Below are 15,803 nucleotides of genomic sequence, written 5' to 3' on the forward strand. Positions count from 1 at the left end.
GGTTCATCTTGCCACTCAAAACTATACATGTGGTCCAAAGTTGAATGTTGTAAGTTACAGACAAAAAGATTTTTAAAGTTTTTCCCTATGTAAGTCTATATAAATAAAGTGACCCCCGGGGCGCGGCCATATTTGACCCTAGGGGGATAATTTGAACAAACTTGGTAGAGAACCACTAGATGATGCTACATTACAAATATCAAAGCCCTAGGCTTTGTGGTTTGCACAAGAAGATTTTCCTATATAAGTCTATATAAACCATGTGACCCCCGGGGCGGTGTCATATTTGACCCTAGGAAAATAATTTGAAAGATCTTGGTAGAGAACCACTAGATGATGCTACATACCAAATATCAAAGCCTTAGGCCCTGTTTTTTTGGACAAGAAGATTTTCAAAGTTTCCCCTATAAATCTATGTAAATTATAAAAATAACAACTAGGGTACTAATACATCATTCTGACAAAGTTTGGTCAAAATGCTCCTAGTAGTTTCTGAGAAGATGTGATAACGAGAAACTGTTAACGGAAGGACGGACGGAAGGACGACGGACCACGTACGCAGAGTGATTTGAACAGCCCCACCATCTGGTGATAATGGTGGTGAGCTAACAATATGTTCACGCGATATTTTCTGTTTCTGTTTAGTGTTACTATAAATATTTCATATGCTAAAATAAAGTGCGAAAAAGGAAAAGGAAGAATTATATAATGGTTAATAAAACAAAACAAAATGCTTTGCACTTACCAAATGTAAGAATCCATACAAATGTACATCTTAATCTAAACGTTGCAGTTATAAATAGGACTCAAGGACACGCATCATTTATAATCAGTACAAACATGCACTGTCAGATATCCACCCTCAAAAACCAAGGAATGCTATCATGAACAGTTTTGTCGTTATCGTTTGGTAATGATATATAGTTTTCTTTTGTTTTTAATATTCAATTGTTTAAACGGTCCGCCTATGTAAAAAACAGTAGTTCCTGAATATATTCAGTTAGATCTCTATCGATCTATCCCAAACATTCCCGCTGGTCCACAATGAGACAATTCGTGACATCCATGAAAAGTTAAGGTTCCAGATTGTTTTATGATTATCTTTCATTGTTTTCACCTACACAGCAAAACCTGGTCATTCTTAGTTTACAAAGACTTAGTTGATTATTGTATGCAGATGATCTTATTTTGCGATGAATTTACAAAGATGCCTGACAAATGTTACAAATATTGAAATAAACTAAGATAATCACTAATTTAATACTTTCACCTTAATGCGACCAATCTTTGTTACAAGGAAATAATTTTCTTCATAAAATATTTCAACTACAATGAAATAAGATATACTGGTAGATCAGAAAGTATCGTTTACATTACTAAACACGTAACTCAACTGTGTTTGGTGTAAAACTGTCTTAACTTTCTGTTATAATTTTCTGTTTTTAATGCAGTTATCATTTTAAATTCTATCCATGACAATTGACATTTTAGGTCATTCTACATCGTGTGATAGGAAGAAAATGTATGTTCATTCTTAAACTTTCAAGTACCTTTCTAAAGTCTGAATTAAACTATTTTACATCCTCACCCCATAAAGCACATGATTATTATAAAGATCAGTCATATACATTTTTCTTTACTGCTGCATATTTTGCTAGATGCAGCAAAACCGCAATGTAAATCAAACCTTAAATTCGACTCTTTTTTTCTTTTTTTTTTTTTTTTTTTTTGGTGGAGGGGAAGTGGGGGTCGGTTCTCATTTAGGGCTTTTGTGTTTTTTTTCTGACGCTGATAAATCTGAGTACAAAATTACATTTTTGTTTGTTATTTCAATTGCTGATAAATTGAATAGTAAAGATATCAAAACAATACAATGAAGTGGACTCCAAATAGATTTGAAATCTTTCTCATCATATACAGACAGAAGTTCAGTATCTATACAACTCTGAACAGTGCCGAATCTGGCTATCTTAAAATTAACATTCATCACAGTAATTACAAAACCAAAGTCTAGCCAAGCGTCTGGAAATTACCAAAACATCCTGAATGGAAGAGAATAGTATGCTTCTTAAATAATGTTAAAAAGCTACTTAACATTTCATAATGAAATCAAACACATAATTCTATTTTACCTTGAATTATGTTACTCTAATATTCTACGAATCTATTATTTATGTATTCACTTGCATCAACAATTTTTATTGACCTAGTACACTGTCTAACTTCGATTAACACGAAATGAAAAAAAAAGACACTGACTGACATACTTCCTACTTCTAAGACTTACTTAAGTATACCTAAATTTACTTCGTAACACATTTCAATACTCCTATTAAAACAAAAGTACGAGTAGTATACTTAGAAAGATCGTTTGTAAAATTAAAAAATATAACTCAAATATTAAAACTCAAGTACGTTGTAGGGATGCTACTTTAATGATGCTGACCACAGCATTACCATAACGGGAGTTTGACGGAAAACTGTTGTTGAATTAGCATTTTAATATAATAGCTTTATTACAAACCTTATTAATTTTTACAAATATTTGACAATTTACATTGATTCATTGAACGAAACATTTTTCAGGAAGAAAAGGCATAATCTTAGCAGGTTTAAAAATAATTTCGAATTCAACTATTCGACATCCTGATTCTTAAAACTCGTATGTAAAACACTCATGATTTATGAACAATTGTTTATTAAAATGTAAAATGTTATGATAAATGAAGACCCAGAAACTCAAATTTTAAAACTGTTTTATTTTTGGTTGAATGACAATTTGTAAAACTGAGCATAAATTTACCAAATATGCATGTGTGTTATTTCATATACTGAAGTAGACACTGAAGCTATCAAATATCACATCGGAATCAAAGGATCAGCAATACTTCTTAAAAGAATTGGAGATTTCTCCTATTACAGCAGGTATTAAATTTCCCTATACAGATAGAAATGTCATACAATAGCATTAGCATAGATAGTGTTTGAAAAAAAAGTTATATGCTTATTATACATTATATTATGGTAATTAGAGTTAACAAAATTACATAATGCACCCATGCAACCAACGCATTTACTCTTGAACTATTTATTATTAAGCATTCTACGGATTTTTTGATTTATATTTTATGTTTTGTCAACTATCTAAATGATAATAGCATAAAATAAACATAACTTTACATACCATACACCTGAACAGTGATTCAAGTATTATTTATACATATTACTTCTAGTGCAGTCATCAAGGAAATGTGGGTCATTATTTATCAGTTATTTGAGTAGAGCTCTATTAGATTTACTTTTTATTAGATAATTGAGCCGCGCCACGAGAAAACCAACATAGTGGCTTTGCGACCAGCATGGATCCAGACCAGTCTGCGCATCTGCGAAGTCTGGTCCGAACCCATGATGTTCGCTTTCAAAGCCTTTTGCAATTAGAGAAACTGTTAGCGAACGGCATGAATCCTGACCAGACTGCGCGGATGCACAGGCTGGTCTCGATCCATGCTGGTCGCAAAGCCACTATTTTGGTTTTCTCATGGCGCGGCTCAATTACTTTTATATATGCCATTTTAGAGATATTTCATTGAGAATTGCTTGGAACAATCTTGACTACATACATTCCAACCGAACTTTCTTGTTTCAGCTTAGTAATAATAAAGTTTTACCTTCATTTACATATTTCTGATGTGGTCTGGTTTCAATGTTAGTCCTCGCACATATGTCTGCAATCTAACTATTCTGCAAATAAAAGTTTTTCTCAGTTTGGAAACATGCTTCTTTAAATATTTATAGTACGGACATTATTCGAACTTAAAACGATCGTTCACACAGATGGACCTTTATTGGGTATTTCTTTTGTTAAAAAGTATCCAATATGCGACAAAAAGTACCCAATAAACACTACGGAATGAATTGAATTTACCGTTACCTATTATTCTCTGTACCCAACAAATGTTCATTCGTGGGCTCGTTCCAGTATTTGATTATGGACAGAAATTATGTCCTATACTTACAATTACAAATATTTTATCCTGTACCAAATTGCTTTCACAACATTTATTTCCGTGCTGCCTCTGTCCAATCATAACCGTTTTATGACAGATGAAGTAAAACTGAAGAGCAATAAAATATGTTTGAACGAACAGTTGAAATATGCAAAAGATAAATTACCTTTTAATTATTACATCGCTTCTAAGGCCGCCTAACGCGAATGTTATTTGTAGCCCTCAATATATAGGTCCTGAAATTCCGGTGTATTTAAAGGTATGGCATGGAAAATGGTCATTCAAAAACGTCATATACATCATTTTGTCATACTATTTCCTAGCAACATGTGAGCACAAGTTAGCATGTGATTGTTTTAAACTTTTTTACTTTAAAATAATTATACAGAAGCTATGGCTGCTCAAGATAGATTACAGCCGTGGTATAATTTTTTTAAGGTGTAATGAGCTAATTATAGTACACAGAAAAGGGAAGCAGTGTAAGTATAGCATCCCACGTACATTCCTGTTGATCAATTTATGAAAAGTTAAGTTTCCAAATAGTAATCTATTTACCTTTATTTGTCTTTCACCCACTCAAAAAACTTGCAAAATCTGATTTCCATTACCATTATTCATTAACAAGGTGCGAAATAGGGAATTTTACCAAATAATTTTTATTTTAACTACATGGACATGCATATATGTTTGACCTCGGAATTTACCGAACTTCAATAATCTGACGGAAATACTGCCTACGTATAAACGTTATAACTTTGTTCTTTTTAATCTTCAATTCCGTTTACACAGATTCAATCCAATAAGAGTTACAATATCTTTTCCATGTAAATCAAGCATGTTCAAGGAAAGCTACCGAACTAAGTACTATTAGTTTCTGTCTTTAAAGACGCACGTAAACTATGTTTGCGCCACCCCTAATCCTCTACAATTGACATATATACAATGAAAATTTCACATGACGGGAAGGAAATGCCTATGTTTTGCAGCTTTTTAAATAGAGAAAACAATGAATTCAACGATTTAACTTCCGCGTTCATTAAAACTATTTATTCGTGTACAATATTTTCCTTCAGTATTGCATGGTATGCTAGATGTAGACATAGTTTCTATAATTTCAAAATCATCTTTTTTGTTGGTTTATTTGATATTTGATAGATTTATGTATTACCGTTTTTTGTGTGTGTTTCGTTTTTTCAGCTAATGTGTGTCAGTCAATGACAGATCTCAAAAACACCTAAATCGAAATTTCTACATGATCATATATTTCTCCAATAATAGACAAAGCGAAATTCAAAATGCCTTAAATAATTAAGCAATCTTGAAATCAACATTGTCATGAATAGTAATACCAGCCAAATGTATGAAGGACAAGGTTCCAGAGCGCAAAAGCCCCACAACAGAACTCTGTGTAAACGACAGACAAAAATATTTCGAAACCGTATCAAAGTTATTTAAAATTTCTAACGAAATCGAGCAAATAATTAATTTTAGCTTTGACTCAACAAAATTAACTAGAATACAACAAGCATGCATTTGCGTAGCACGCATCTTAATGTTATGCCAAGTACTAAGTGTTACTGAAGTATTGGTCATTTTTCTTTATCATTTGTAAATGGGATTATTTTATAAACTTAGCACCAGAACTGTCAAATACATAAACATTTTACTGTCTTTTTGTGTTTTGTTATAACAGATCTGATGTTTGTTTTATATTAACATAATCCCTTGAACATAAATCTGATTGTTGTTCCGAAAACACACTTGTGTTGAATCAATATTCATGGACAAACCTCCAGTACATTATGCTAAGACTGTAATTCACGCGCTGTCACAACTGACTCGAATTAATATACACATGTATTCATACTCGTTTCCACTTTTTTTTTTAAAATACATCGTTGTTACCTTCACCCAAGCCATAATCTGATGCAATGAACAGCAGTGCATTATTGTGTATAACAAGAGCACCGCCTTGCGGGTGCTGACGCTCATCTGATTTTTTTTGTGTAATAGAAATATTGTCCTACCCATGATTTTCTAAGTCTAAAAAGGGCCATCATTCTTGCCAAAAGCAGGTTAGAGTTATGTTTCTTGATGTTCAGTGTCCACTTATGATGGTGAAAAACTGTTGCAAGTTTTAAAGCAATAGCTTTGATAGTTTATGAGAAAAGTTGACTTAAACATAATACTCAACCAAGAAAATTATTTTCTAAGTCCAAAAAGGGCAATAATTATTGCAAAAAGCAGGATGGAGTTATGTTGCTTGCTGTACAGGGTCAGCTTATGATGGTCAACAAGTGTTGCAAGTTTCAAAGCAATAGCTTTGATAGTTTAAGAGAAAAAGTTGACATAAACATAAAACTTAACCAAGAAATCTGATATTTTCTAAGTCCAAAAGGGGCCATAAATCTTGCAAAAAGCAGGATGGAGTTATGTTTCTTGCTGTACAGGGTCAACTTATGATGGTGAACAAGTGTTGCAAGTTTTAAAGCAATAGCTTTGATAGTTTAGGATAAAAGCTGACCTAAACATAAAACTTAACCAAGAAAACTGATTTTCTAAGTCCAAAAGGGGCCATAAATCTTGCAAAAAGCAAGATGGAGTTATGTTTCTTGATGTACAGGGTCTGCTTATGATGGTGAACAAGTATTCCAAGTTTCAAAGCAATAGCTTTGATAGTTTAGGAGAAAAGTTGACCTAAACATAAAACTTAACCAAGAAATCTGATATTTTCTAATTACAAAAGGGGCCATAAATCTTGCAAAAAGCAAGATGGAGTTATGTTTCTTGCTATACAGGGTCAGCTTATGATGGTGAACAACTATTCCAAGTTTCAAAGCAATAGCTTTGATAGTTTAGGAGAAAAGGTGACCTAAACATAAAACTTAACCAGGCAACGCCGACGCCGACGCCGACGCCGACGCCGACGCCGACAACCGCTCAAGTGATGACAATAACTCATCATTTTTTTTCAAAAAATCAGATGAGCTAAAAACATGTGCATAAAAATGTATGTAAAGGTGTACTTCTATATGTACAGGAAAGCGTATCAGCCGAAGTTTATTTTTTCCGGCCGCAGGCGGGTATTGATTTCATCTTTACTTCCTGTATATACCTAGGGTGAAGGCCATTTAACAGCTGCTTAAAACTGTACATTTTGACTGGTGGATGATAAATTCCACAGGTTTCCGAATGGAATAGATAATATTTTCTTAATGGGTGTTCAGGTACTCTGAGCTGTAATGTTAGACAGTATAATCCGTTGCAAGGCTCCCGTGGAAATGGCTTGTGATGCGTCATAAACCTGAACCCCTGCGGCAGAGTTCGACTCGTAATTTCGTAAACGTAAACACCCGTCCCCCTGGTCAACTCGTCCCCCAGATTACTCGTTCCCATTTTGGTCATTTCGTATCCCTTGACGATTTCAAAAAAAAATAGTCATTTTTTGTCAAAAATTCCTACATTATGATTAATATACATGTAGTTATGATGTAAAATATGAAAATTTTAATTGATAAACTATATTTTGTTTTGCTTTATAAATACCCGATCCTATGTAAAACTGCCTGCACATTTCGTAGCTTAAAGTGTGCCTTGACTGGTGCAGCCGTGTATCTTTTTTAAAGATACTTCTTGTTTGTAATGTAGTTGAACACCTCTTGCCTGTGAAATGTATTTAAATGTTATTGTAAAGCCCATTGCATTCTTATTTGAATGTTCAATACGTTTGGTAAAACTGATCTGTTTGTAGCTATCCCACGAACATTTCTCTCGACTAAAATGAAATATTCTTTTCATCGTTTCACCCCCACAAAAACGTAAAACGACACGGGATGTATAATTAGATTATTCATTTATAAAGTTTAAAATGTTTGGGTTTTTACAAAACAGGCTGCTTTTAACTAGGCTGCAATGATAATGTATCAGTTTAACTTCGGTCTCCGCCTACCTAAAAATAAAACTTTGACTGAAACGATACCTTCTTTTCTTCAAAGCACGTTTGTATTTTTCTCTATACAAATGTAATTTGATTAATAAAAGATTACGTAGTATAATTAGAAATATTATATAAGAATAAAATGTAAGTAAAATATCAAAACTAAAGCACGTTGAAGTAACGCTACTTTACTGTCGCTGACCACACAATAATTGCTGTAACTTTGTCTTTCTGAAGTAGCATGTAAAATACCTTTTCATATTTTCGCCAAACCTAATCTCTTTAAACCAATCGATAATCGGCATTCGATCATGGAACACAATATGTGAAATCCATGTTCTTAACATTTTTCTAAATGAAATATTAAAACCGTTGGACTTTCAACAATTCACAAAAAATACCTTGCAGGCTCGGTTTGAGTATGTTCATGGACGTCAGTTGAAATGCATGCGCTCTACCTCTGGTTGAGCAGAACTCAACATATGCATATGTTACAAGTATAAACAAAACATTTAGATACCCTGACAGGCATTCACCTTAAACCACATCAAAAAGTCACTGCGAAGACAGCCATATAGGGTGTGACAACCCAGTTCCGTATTTTTATTGGTTTATCAGGCAAGTGATAGATTTAAGCATCATGCACGGATCTAGAGAGGGGTCCGGGTGTCCGGATCCCCCCTGGAAAATCCTTAAAAAAAGGAAAGAAGAGAAGAAGGAAATAAAATGGTTTTTCGAAAAGGCAACATTAGGACCGCATTCAAAGTGTATGTGGCTGCTGCTATACATACGAACCGACGTAATTTGTATTTATGTTAATTATCTCTCAAGGAAACAAAGAATATTAGATCTACCTTTAAGAAAAATTAAGTTTATTATTTTCCCAAATTAAACAGGTGAACTCATACAAATTTGAAAATATATATAATAAATTGCTGTGGAAACAAATGCTCCTGAAATGCCCCAGAATGCAGAAAATGAAACGCTGAATTAAAAAGATTTTCCTGGGGGTGTTGGCATGCCCCCGGACCCCCATAGCTGGTCGGCTACTTTTCTTTTTCAGCCTTTTGATTTGTTCTGAAAAATCGGCAGACTTATCTCTCACCTAAAAAGCTACTGTCTAATATTTTTGAAACTAAATGAAATACCATTAATCGAAATTTGAACTACTGCAATATATCTCTTCAAATGATCTACATGTAGTTCTTACTCTTGATTTTCATTCTAAATTATTTCTGTTATACTTTCAGTAAGCAAATACTTGTATTTCTCGAACCTGGGTTATACACAGTAGTATATTCTTTCAGTCATACACAATTTATACCGGTTTGTGACAAAATATTTAAAGCTGAGCTTTATTTCAGTGTCGTTGCATGAATACAATCCTTCTCTACCATCTAAAAACTGAATCAGAATGTTGGTAATTTATCATTGTTCTGCAATATTACATCAGCTTTATCATTCGGGTCACTACTGATTTGCATATCAAAACAATTATGACCTTGAACTATTTTTAGAATACAACAAATTCCTCGTGCCTTTCAGTTTCAGTTTCACAAAAACAAAAAATCTTGTCCTTACTAAACTTAATTTGTGAATGAAATAATCATATTACATCTTGATAAGCTTGAGGTACTATTATACCTATAGTGTACTATTTAAACCTCAGAGTACACGCGTCACATATTATAGTATTAAAGTCGTTTTGAAAATTAACAATACGTTTCTTTTATCTTTCTTCACACAGACAAAACAAGTGCATTATTGCCATAAAGATAATCTGCTTGCTTAACACGTTTATATATTTTAGTATAATGTAGTCACAATCACATGAACATGCTTATGCTAATAACTAGGACACTAGGTTAATTAATGCATCATTCCAGTTTAAAGGTGGATAATCAGATTTTGGCCATGTAACGGATTTGTTCGAAACTTTAGCATCTGACCATTTACACACATTTATGTTCACTAAACACTTAATACAAATTAGATTTTCACTGGAGGTATTTTTAAAATTTCATTTTCCTATCCTGGTTGCCCAACCAAGATAGAGTTATTTTATCATAAGTATAAATTTAATAAACATACTTTGCCTAAGGAAATGTATAAATATTAGACATATTGTAATATATTTGTAAAATATTTGCATTAAAAAGTATGTATTTAGATGGAATTCATTAGAAACGCAAGTTTGAAAAATTATTATTACCTCCCTTCGCCTATCTTGGTTGCGCAACCAAGATAGATTGGAAATAAATGAATTCAGAAGCTACACACAGCTTTTAAACTTGCATTTTGGTTCAGATTGCTCAATAGTTGATATGTCTATCAAATGCAAATGTAAAACTAGACATTGTATCGAAAAAAAAAAGAAATACCCAGCTATTTATATACTTTTATATTAAAGGGGAGTAATTACAAAATTTTATAAAAATAATAAAATATACATTTCAAATAGGAATCTAACTCTATGTAATCGGTCTTTTTGTTCCTTAAATAATTCTCTACCAGAATATACAAAAAGTAAAAAATGTCAATAAATGTTGTTTAATTGTGATTGACCACCTTTAATAGTAAACAACTTTGTTTATTGATATGAGCCGTTTTGAGTAACATACAATAATACAATGTACAATAGATTATGAAACTATATTTAATAAAAGCTACAATTATTTGCACTTACCAGAACGTCAGATTCCAAAAATGAGCAACGTCCACAAAACTACAGCTTTAAATAGAATTCAGGGAAATAGTGTACATAGCTAAAAATAGATTAGACAACATGCATCATCAATAATCAAATGTATGGTGAATGAGACGACGTTTTCGTCGTCATTTAGTTTTTTTCACTCTGTAGTTGTTTCCCCCGCGAATACTCGAAAAGACGACGATTTAGCACGACAAACGCGAAACGGTGCATTAGATCTGTCGTCTTCTTCGAAAAAAAAACGAAAATACAACAACAAAAAATACGTCGTATAGTCATTGTTTTACCTTCCAATTAACATATGCAATGCGACCGTGTCCTTGTAGATGTAGGACGTTAAATATTGGTAGAAGAGTTATGGACCGGACACGAAACAGTCACGGTTGGTCTTTGTCCCTTAAACATTACCTTCTTATGGTGAATGTTTGTGCAAAGGTAGTTAAATATGAATCACTGTATCGCAAAGTTATTTAATAACAGGAAAAGAAAAATGACAAAAAAATTTTATTCATTAGTGTGACGTTCATCTTTGAGATACGGATCTGTTTTTGCGCATGGAACATTGTCTCTTTATGTTTAATATTTGTTTGAAGTAAATTGCAGGCGACAACCCCCCTGATAAGGCCTGCATTTTTTTTTTTCTTTTTTTTTTTTTTTTTTTATTGATGTAGTTTGAAGATCGGCCCTTGCTTTGGAAAGTTACAGAGCGAACGTGAAGTTACAGAAGGATAGGAAAGCGGCATTCCAAACTAGTTGGGGACTAATAACCTATGCAGCAAATGTATTACGTGATATATATGATACTAGCAGTCCGAGGAATAAAGTTATATAGAATAGATGCGTGCGATGGTCATTTACATGTAGTGCTAGGATGCTTAAGTTATTTCAGAATCCAAAACAGATGATAAAAGAATGGAAAATTATCTGCAGTGATCTACAACAAACAGAACACAGTCAAGCTGTTTCCCTTAAGCACTTCATTTATTCAAAATGAAATACCGCTTAACAAAATGATGGAGCATTATTTTTCAAATGACTTAACAAAATGTGTAGAAGATCTAAGCTATATGCTTTTAGGTTTTATACAAGAAGATTTTTAAAGTTTTTCTTATATAAGTGTATGTATAACAAGTGGTAGGACCAATTTTGACCCCAGTGGCATGATTTGGGCAAAGTTGGTAAAGAACCACTTCACAAAGCTGCATGCCAAATAGCTGTGCTCAAGACCTTGAGTATTTAGACAAGAAGATTCTAAATCTTTTTCACATAATTATAAGTCTATGTAAAACAAGTGAATCCCAGGGACAGGGCCAATTTGATCCCATCGGGCATGATTTGAATAAACTTTATAGAAGATACACAATGCTGCATGCCAAATATCTACGCTAAGCGTATTATTGTTTTAGCCTAGAAGAATTTTTTAAAGATTTTTTTCTATATAAGTCTATGTAAAACAAGTCAACCCCGGTGCGGATCAAACTTTGACCCAATGGGCAGTATTTGATCAATCTTGGATCATTAGACAATGCTACATGCCAAATAGCTAAGCTCTGTGACTTGTGCTTTTGGAGGAGAAGATATTTTAAGATTTTAAGTTTTATTATTTTCTCCCGATTCTAAAGGATCTTTTCACAGATTTTATCATACTTTCCTCATTCAATGATAAACACACAATGAGAACAAAAGCTATTACTTTGCAGTCATTATGATTTGGGGATTAAGAAATGTGATTATCAATAAAAATAATTCTAAATCATAATGCACATTTACGTTTCTCGTATGCGAATAAAATACATCTCGATTTCTACAGCTAATTTATGTTAAATTTAGGTATTTGAACTCAAGACGGGAAAGTAGTCTATTAAATCCATTTCTACGCCAAGAAATGGAAAGAGAGGAATGGCCGGCAAGCAATCGTATATTGTTACTGGAATCGTAAACACTCCATACTGGCCAGATTCTACTTTTGCTAACAAAACGTCGAACTTTAAATATTTGAATCTCATGTGTGTACGCTTACGGTATATTATTATCCGCGTATGCGTAGGTGTGTTTATTTATTTGATTTAAGAATTTAACTTTTTATCGGGGCCAACGTGACCAAGTAGTTAGGGTATTCGGCTACAATCCAGCAGGCTTGTAGAAGGAATATACCGGGTTCTTCGCAAATGCAATAACTGGATAAAATCGCCGACTTTACGTTATTCAGCTGGATAATTCCCTAACACAAAACAAATCAACATCTACTGCAAGATTTCGAACCCAAAAACAGTGAGAATCGACAGATTCAAAGTTAGAGACATTGACCACTTAGCTACGGATGTCAGTTTTCTAAGAGTCTTTAAGTTACTGTAAAATCATTTAATTTCGTGGCATGAAATTTCGTGGTTTGGGTCAAAATGGCAATTTCGTGGGGATATGAATTCGTGGACTTCAACTTTTGAACATAAAATGAATGGGAATTTTACTTGTTCGTTGGGATTAAATTTCGTGGATTGACTCTACCACGAAATCCACGAAAATTAGTCCCCCATGAATATCAATGATTTCACAGTATGTGCTATTATTCAATAATTTTGAACGATTATATTTCATTGTTTTGCTTTTCTATTTGAATGCATGTATCAATGAAGAACATGCTGAACTTCCATCGCTCTCGTATATGACAGAAACCAAATTAAGAGTACGACAAAAGATGTGTTAAGCTATTAAACATGGTTAATAAGAGCCCTTTATTTAGCATGATCATTGAATAAATTTTAAGATATTTGCAGTATCATTTTACGAATTTCATTTTATATTTAGGAAAGGGTTATTGCAAATAACGTAAATGATCTGTGTGATATTAAGTCAAATATGTAATCGAGTATTGTACATCTTATCTAAAAAAAAGTTAATACAATAACTGAAAGGATATAAATAGCACTTACCGACTTAAAATTATTCTACATTTGCGTTATTCTACTCCAGATTTTAGTATTTAAACTAGTACACAATAAATGCAAATTGAATTTTCTTGTAAAGTTTGTTCATGGTTCAACGACCTCTGAAAAAAAATAGGATTGCGAAATCATCAGACTTCCACGAAAATGTTAACTTTTATTTCATTTCATTCCATTGCGAAACATATTTTGAAATAATATAATTGAGCCGCGCCATGAGAAAACCAACTTAGTGGGTTTGCGACCAGCATGGATCCAAACCACCCTGCGCATCCGCGCAGTCTGGTCAGGATCCATGCTGTCCGCTGTCAAAGCCTATTGCAATTAGAGAAACCGTTAGCGAACAGTATGGATCCTGACCAGACTTCGAGGATGCGCAGGCTGGTCTGGACCCATGCTGGTCGCAAATCCACTATGTTGGTTTTCCCATGGCACGGCTCATATTGTTATATGATACGCATCTCTCTGTGAATGGCATAATAAAATTGAAATTTAAGTAAATACGTTAAATGTAAATTTTAATTGTCCACGCCTTATGAAAAAATTATATGAAAAATCACTATTTTCAAACGGACTAATTAAACTAATTCTGTCAATGTTGATCCTCCAAATCTGATAAACATTTAAATGCATGACAAAACTGAGACAGTAGGCTAAGTTGTTCCAAAAAAAGTACTTTTATTTACCGATTCAAGCATGCTATCAATAAATTAAAAATGTAAACAAAACAATGTATTGTTATTTCAGTAGGGGTATAATTAAACCATACTGTTTAATGTTTAATGTGTTGCGCAATTTTAGATACGGGTATAGGTATGATGGTAATAACTCATGTCTGTAAATAGTGCCATTTTCCCGCCTGTAGTCAGATATAAGCTTTATTGACGCTTGATTTTATGGATAATTTTATATGCTTCATATTTTGTGTTTAAACTGCTAGGTAAAATGAAAGTGAAAGATGTCTACCTGTTAGCATTTTTATCACGTGTCTCATGCGATCATGGTTTCCTTGCATTATTGGTTCAAGACAATGGCAAGAAGTGAAAGACTAGAAATGTAATACGTTGCTATTTTATATAGAAAGTATTAGCGAATACATTTAGCACTCTTCAACCTATATGAATCCACAACCTAACGCAAAAGAGAGAAAACAGACTTTCAAAACTAGTTTCTCTTGGTGGAGGCATCGGCATCTGTGTACGGAGAAATTACTTAACACAATACTCGTACATATTTGTTACAATGTACATTATTTAAGAAAAAGATACTTGTAACGCATGGTGATATCAAAACTGGTATATTTACAAAAGGCAAACTCGGTTTAACTTTAATTTATAGCTGATAACTTTTGTAATATTCTACACATTACTAAGTGTTTTAATATTTGTGATGTACTGATGTTTCTTTTACAGTTTATTCGTCCCCTAGTCAACTCGCCTCCAACCACTACCCCCATTAACTTGTCCCCGTTTCGGTCATTACGCCTCCCTTAACAATTTCTCTGTTTTACTTTCTTCGTCAATTTTGAACGATTATGATTAATACAATTATGATTTTATAAAATATGTTTATCTTAATTCCAAGAAATATGAAACGTTTGCTTACAATACTACATTATTTTGTTTTATAAATATCCATATTTAATGTAAAAGTTCTGAGAGCGTACCAGTTTTTTTTAAGTTTGCTAAAATATTATTAATTTGATAATGATTTATTATATATATATATGTCTTAAATCTGAAAAAAATATAAAGTTTTGTTTTGAAAAAAAGCTATACATTTATTAATTTACTTGCAATTGACCGAATTTATGTGGAAGTACAGGGTGAGCATATTCCTGTTGTTTTTAAAGTCTTTCGGCCATTATCTGTCAAATTATTTCATGAAAATGTAAATCAATAAGACGAAATTAAATCATTCCTCAGTCAGTCCAATCAACGACTTTTCATGTGATAAACCCCCGTTAATTAATGTGATTAAGAAGAACGTGGGATAGTTTAAGGACAAAAGTAATGCACTGGTACTCTAAGTAGGTCAATGGGTTCTTTCTTTACAAAAAAAATAATAGTCATTATCAAAGGCATGCTATAACCATACGTACTTTATACGCATAAGAATATTTTATGTTGAAATGTAGTCATTCAACCACATTTGAAATCATACGCAGATCTTTCCGTCTGTCACGAAGACAATGGAACGCTATTTTT

General features: G+C 32.9%; 1 protein-coding gene across 4 annotated transcripts in view; it reads right to left on the bottom strand.

Moving 5' to 3' along the window:
• LOC123551687 (uncharacterized) overlaps window positions 1-15,803 on the bottom strand; it is a 60,703-nt gene that overhangs the window by 24,955 nt on the left and 19,945 nt on the right. For 2 of the 4 annotated variants that reach the window (XM_053541156.1, XM_053541155.1), the window contains exon 3: window positions 3,669-3,741. The exons of 1 other annotated variant lie outside the window; for it this stretch is intronic. The gene's annotated coding sequence lies outside the window, so the exon portion shown is untranslated. Of the gene's footprint in view, window positions 1-3,668; window positions 3,742-4,016; window positions 4,116-15,803 lie in introns of all 4 variants that reach the window. One more of the 4 variants, XM_053541157.1, reaches the window with a different exon arrangement.

Source organism: Mercenaria mercenaria, chromosome 4 (genome assembly GCF_021730395.1).
Source record: "Mercenaria mercenaria strain notata chromosome 4, MADL_Memer_1, whole genome shotgun sequence".
Taxonomy (NCBI): domain Eukaryota; kingdom Metazoa; phylum Mollusca; class Bivalvia; order Venerida; family Veneridae; genus Mercenaria; species Mercenaria mercenaria.